Source organism: Alosa sapidissima, chromosome 12 (assembly GCF_018492685.1).
Source record: "Alosa sapidissima isolate fAloSap1 chromosome 12, fAloSap1.pri, whole genome shotgun sequence".
NCBI classification, from domain to species: domain Eukaryota; kingdom Metazoa; phylum Chordata; class Actinopteri; order Clupeiformes; family Clupeidae; genus Alosa; species Alosa sapidissima.
This window is the reverse complement of record NC_055968.1, coordinates 5,374,997-5,381,773: the sequence shown is the minus strand read 5'-3', so window position 1 is coordinate 5,381,773 and position 6,777 is coordinate 5,374,997. Positions and strand designations below refer to the sequence as shown.

Here is a 6,777-nt window from a genome sequence, read left to right as displayed (position 1 = left end):
ATCCCAGTGAGGAAACTCACAATGATTAAAACAGCCAGTTTGTATGCTTAGATGACTTGCTATACACCATAAAACTCTGTACAATGCATTCTGGTCCGTGGAGAGGCTGTAGGAGCTCAGGGGACACAGTCTGGGCCCCAGACAACCCTGAGCACAGGCCACTAGACACCACGCTGCATGCTGCACCAAATGATACCCACTCAGGATGCTAATGTATACATTTGTTTATTTTTTTAGCACTGCAACACTGTATAGACAAGAATGTTTATTTTTGACCCCTTTCAGACACAAAAGGTAAAATTACTTAAACTAGATGTACCGCATAGCGGTACAAAATATGACCGACGCTCAGTCCCGTACATCCGTTCCGCGAAAATAAATCACACTTCAATTTGTCTCCATCTTTGACTCCATCCCCCACTCTTGAAACTTTTGTGTATGCTTGTTTGGCATGCCTGAGTGTGTGTGTGCGGCTGCACAGAAAGTAGCCTACTGGTGCTGAAAAGGTGAATAGATTGTAGAATAGTTTTATAACTAGAAATAGTTATAAAACCTTTAAAAACAATCACAAGTAGGGCAGTTCATCACAGTTCATCCATTGCAACTGGATTGACGAAAGGTCACTTACACCTGTAGGCTACATTGTATTTGGGAAAAGCAAAAGGTATCAGCATAATGTTATTTATTTATTTGTTTATTTATTTATTTATAAACAAAAACATCTCTGTCATTTCCATGCCGTTTTCAACAGCTATCAAAAACAAAGGTCATTTTTGGATGGATGGATGTTTTGTGAATGTTTCTTCTTCTACATAAGATTTTAGTCATCTTTAGTTCATGTGATAGCCTACTTTATTGTCAATGCACAAATTAAGTAACAGTAGTCTGAAACGTTATTGTTAATGCACAAATTAAGTAACTGAAACGAAATGCTGTTTTACATCTAACCAGTGGTGCAAATAACTGACATGTCCAAATGGGCCTTGATGAAATGCGTCGCTATACTGTTCATACACATTTTAACGGGCCAAAGTTGAAGAGCTGTTATCCGTTATTGTTCGTGCAAATATAGGCTGATTCATGTTCCCTTGCATTGTGTAACTGAGGTCCATGGCTAGTCTGGCTTTCACCAGACCAAGCTCAATCTTTTAAGAAATCAAAAAATAAATAGCAGGCAGATCAGGCTGGGTTCACCCAGCCTAGTCCATAGGCACCCGATATTGTTTAATTTTCCGATTGAGATATCCACGCTCTGGCTATTCTAAATGCAAAAATGCATCAGGGAGTAATGACAAAACTGTAACTAACAAACTAGATCCTAATAGAAAGCTGTTAGCTTCCCTAAGCTACAGGTAGGCTTAAAAGGTAGGCCTATTTACAACATAAATTGTCAATCGGCTATGCTGGCGACACAAATAAAATCTCCTTTGGAAACCAATGGCTTACGCCTCAAGCGGACTTAAACTGCCATATTGTGGCAAAAAGTTGTAATAAAATTCACGCAGCTCCATGAGTCAAGGAAAGTGCGAATGAAGTAGCCACTCTAAATGGGACCCATTACACAGTAGCTTAAGGTGTGTTGCTAAAGCAGCCATAATGAAATGAAGGTGTCATTGTTTGGATACTTCACACACAAGTGCTTTTTAATTTCACAGACTACAACTACCAAGCTGGAATCAAAGCACATCGATTCCCCTCTCACACCCTGCACACACTTAAAACAAATAAACAGGCGTCTCAGTCTCACGCATGTATAGGCAAAACTGTATCGTTGGTAAATCTTCCATTGCACAGAATGATTTTTGTAGCACGTGCAACAAATGACAGTCGAAAGATACAATTACAGTGCTGCTATCAATTTGCTTGGTATAACCGCATTTATAGTTTTCTACAAATGCACTCAATCAAATTGGCCTTCATCACTCAACCAACGCTAACAGTAACATTACCTAGGTCCTTATTGATATTATAAGATTAACGTACCTGCAGTAAAAACCAAGCATGTCCGATAAACATCCTCAGATTTATTTCGGCTTCAAGAAGAAATGGGAATTACATTTCATGCGAACATCGTCCTATCCTTATTAGACGTTCTCTGCTGTAAACTACAGTCCTTGTAGGAAGCGTCCATTGTTTTTCCAACCCACTTCCAACAAAATTACGTCTCACTGCAACGATGCGCCATCTAGTGGACAAACGACTACTTATCGCCAATACTGGAAATGCAGCCATGATGATGATGATGAATATTTGGCTTTCTTTTAATCCTACTGAATTTGTAATTATGTATCGGCTGTTCTAATACCGATAGTATGTGGGTGCCTGTGTGTGTGTGTGTGTGTGTATATGTGTGCACCGCCATCTACAGGCCAATGAGTGTACAGTCACTAAATGTACACATAACCTAATTTTTTTAGACCCCCCCATGGATGAAATTCTATGAAACTTGGCATACCCCCAGAGAATGCCAGGTGAATCATACACATAAAATGTGGTGCAGTTCTGAACATCTTAACTGAAGATAGGGGCGATTAAAGCAGAATAATATTGCATTTTCATTTTTTACCGGGGGGGGGGGGGGGGGGTGCAAATCACAAATGACTGATTATGGGCCAGGTTGATGTGGGCCCTTGAGACCAACATACCATAAAAGATTCTTCATCCTCAGTGCCACGGTTCAGGTAGTTATTTAGGAAAAACTGCTTTTTTTGCGGTTCAGGGGGCCCGGGGGGGGGGGGGGAGTGGCCCCCGGGGACGAAATGAAATTTTTCTGTAAAAGTCTAGCCAAGTTTAGCCTAGTTATTCCTTTGATGTTAAAGTGTCTGAACAAGACATACATCTTTACCTGTTGTGGCACAGGTGGGAGGAATAATAGCTAAAAGCTAAAAGTTTTATTGACATTCAGAAGACATGTTGCTCATAATCTAAGAGACCGTTTAGACTCCCATTAAATGAAAATAAATCAGAGATGCATCCCAGATGTTAAGGATATTAACTTATTCATAAATTTACTGGGAATCAGAGCATTAATCAAAAATGTAGGTGATGTGGTTATTTGCTCCTGGAGAGAATTCTTGCAAAAGAATGCTAAATGAGTTGTAGCTGTCTAAATGTATTTTTTGAATACTGAAACAGAGAGCATTGAAAAAATTAGGCATGATAGTTTATTATTGATTTTCATTTTTATTCTTGAATTTCCCCTTGGGGATCAATAAAGTATCTATCTATCTATCTGATAGAAACCAAAGTCAGATTTGATAGAAACAAAAGTGTTTGGAGTGCATATAGTTAACACCTCACTTCTATTTGGCTGTCAATTATGTCCGTAAATCTGTCTGAAATATGTGTTCTAGAGTTGTTTAAAAAAGCTTCTGTCATCTTAATGCAATATAACCCAGTTTGAGACCACTGTAGAAAGCCCTGCCCCAGTAGGCCTACTCAAATTATTCAAGAATTTCACGTTCAAGGACATAAGAGGCTGCACTAAGACTTATTGGATCTAGAACAAAAATGTTCTCTCAGTATTTAGTCATTTAGTTCAGCCATAGATAACTTTTATTATAGATCATCATCATCATCACAGTGGAAAGTTGGTCCAAGGACTGTAAAGGGGAAAGGGGAATATCGGTGCAGCATAAGGACACAGAGAGCTTTTTCACCATTCATTGTCTACTTAACAGATGACGATGGCTGTCTGGTTATATTCAATCAAATCAAAACCCAATTGTTTCTCATTGAGCTAGCATAATGACATTAAGCAACATGAATTAGTTTACTTGGGTAATGGATGTCTATACTGTTATGTCATGTCCATTACTCATGTGCACTAGAGACAGTGAAGCAATGAAAAGACAACTGTGATTGCAGAAGAGCTATTATTACCATGGCAACTTTAAAATGTACTTCAAGGAAAGATATTTGCTCATCTTGCAAGCTTTGCTTTAGATAATCATGAATATGACTGGATTATTACACACTCTCCTTCTCTAGGGGAGCTCAAACAAGAGGGAGACAACAAATTTGGATCTCAAATGTAGCAATGAGAAACCAGAATGATATGAATTGAAATGTGTCAGTGTCAAAGTAATACTGGAGCTAAATCATCACATTTTTCATCAAAAGATTGTTTAGATAATAGTGTATAATAAACAATATATAATGAGCATTACTAGGCCTACTAATTCATTATTTACATATGTTGTAGGATACCTATATTTTTCTATATACACAGATTATATAGGAATGTACTTGTTTATGAAGCATGACAATATTGTGTATTTTCTACTTTGCCACATATTTATTTTTTAATGACATGCTGACAAGAGTATAACTTTCAGATGTACAGTACTTTACAAATCTGGATATCTATGTCTGCTTACCTGCTGTATTGTATTAATAAATCATTTGTCCATGTTTAAAGTGAATAAAACAGTTTGTCAGCCGTTCACTGTGTTACAGAAATATACGACAAGCTATTTTTAAATCTTTTTTGTCTGACACTCACAAATTATGGTCAACTTAGATCTGACTAAATAACCTAAGATTTTTACAGCACAAATAATCTAATGACAGCTTCTATACTTACAGTACCATGAACCCTATCTAACGTCTTTCTGAGAATTCTGAATAAAACAGCCCATGCACTTACCTCAGCATGTATACATGCACTCTAAAATAAGTATAAGTATAAGTATATATACTCCGTGAGGGAAATTTGGTCTCTGCATTTATCCCAATCCGTGAATTAGTGAAACACACACAGCACACAGTGAACACACAGTGAGGTGAAGCACACACTACTGCCTGCAACAACAGCGGCGCTCGGGGAGCAGTGAGGGCACTTCAGCCATGCCTACTGGTCGGGGTTCGAACCGGCAACCCTCCGGTTACAAGTCCGAAGCACTAACCAGTAGGCCACGGCTGCCCCCAAATAAATATATATATATATATATATATATATATATAAATAAATAAATAGGTATCTGGACACAATGCTGAATACTTACCTAGATATGCTAAGGCAAAATCATGACAGACACAGATTTAATATCAAAATATATTTTATTCTGGACTTTTTTTTAATCAGATCTGATTCAAATTACAACAGATCGATGCAATGCATGGGGAGGATCTGCAACCAAAGAAAGGAGAAAAGAAACTCTTGGGGACATAAAGAGGGAGTGAGCGCTGACGAGGTCGTGTATAACCCAGGCGATCAGACGGTGGCGTAGACTGTACATGGTCCAGGTTATCTTCATTAATCATGTTTTTTTACCTCCTTTTTTTAAAGTCTTATTATTTTAAGCTACAAAGAAATATGAATTACAAAAACGTTTTTAAAAGAGTACAAAACGTCCAGGGGGACACACAGAGTAAGAATATGATTGGAATTTCAGCTTGTGAGACGAATGAGGACGAGAAAATGTGGGCAAGCAGACATTGGGACAGCAGATTTTTTTTCCTTTTTGTTTTTTAAAGCCAACCTAAAAGACCCGGCCACCTCCAAAAGCCTATAATAAATAGTGTTCTGATGGTCACAATTACCTCTGGGTAGACTCTGTTTTATACAGAATTAGAACTGACTATGCCTCTGTATAAAATGCAAGGTTACACATCTAGTGACATAGTAAAAACAACAGAAACATATAAGGCTTAGAATGGGAGACAATGAGGCCTTTGACGGAGGACACGCATCATGTGGCTGGCTTTTTGAGACACGCTGAGAAGTTACGTCACATTCCGCGGTGACTCCCGACACCAACACTCCATCCCTTTCTGACAAGAAAACAAGTACAGCTCCCGACTGATCAAACTTTACTGAGACCGAGAGACTGACAAGTGTGTCCACCTTAGACTGGAAACAGAATTTCTATATGGCATGTGAAAGATGCAAACACTGACAGTGGGGACATGTGATCCCTCACTTGTTTCATAGTTGTATACTGAATGCAGATGACGAGCAAGACCTAAAATCGTTCACACCCTACTTATGTGGTGCAAGGTGTGTGACTTCCGGTCAACTTAGACTACTGGTGACATTGCACAGGCTGCAGTACAGTTACAGTTATGACATGTATCCATATGGCAAAATATTGTGTACATTTCTAGCCTAACACCCTGACTTGCTTCAAGCTTGCTGATTTAGAAAAAAAAACTGAGGAGTTCCTGTCTGCTGAAGACCCACCTCTCAGGAGAAGGGGCTCCTGCAGGAACAGACTGAGAGTGAGAAATGAGAATACGTAGACACAGACCTAGTTTTGGAGTGTGACTACGAGAGTGTGAGAGAAGGTTAAGCCTGAGGGTGATTGTGCTGAGAAGGGGGAGAAGCACTGGGGGAGCCCAGAGAAGTAGTACAATCCAAATCACATGAGTGAGACATCCAGGCCTGATTCAAACCTGCATCCATTTGCACACAATTAAAAGAGATCCACTTTGAAACTCATGGGACAGTAGCCAGGTTACCCATGTCATTAAGAGGTTTCACTGAACACCAAGCAGAGGCGTTAGCAGACATTACTTTATACGAGCTGAAACTTAAAGCAAGTCTTTTCTCCCTGTCTTCTTGTGTGTGTGTGTGTTGTGTGTGTGTGTGTGTGTGTGTGTGTGTGTGTGTATGTGTGTGTGTGTGTGTGTGTATGTGTGTGTGTGTGTTCCATGGACTTGTTTGCCCAGTAGAACAGAGCGAGGACAGTGGATGAAGCATCTCAGCCTGTCTTGTCAGTCAGGGTAATATTACTGTGTCGGCTCATCTAACTACTGAAGGAAACTTTCAAAACA

At 39.2% G+C, this 6,777-nt stretch overlaps 1 protein-coding gene across 1 annotated transcript in view; it reads left to right on the top strand.

Moving 5' to 3' along the window:
• The window catches only part of si:ch211-51h4.2, a 97,831-nt gene extending 97,456 nt beyond the window's left edge, over window positions 1-375 (top strand). The window contains exon 18 of the mRNA XM_042057473.1: window positions 1-375. This exon is cut by the window's left edge and continues 1,444 nt beyond it. The gene's annotated coding sequence lies outside the window, so the exon portion shown is untranslated.
• The last annotated feature ends 6,402 nt before the right edge of the window (window positions 376-6,777 follow it).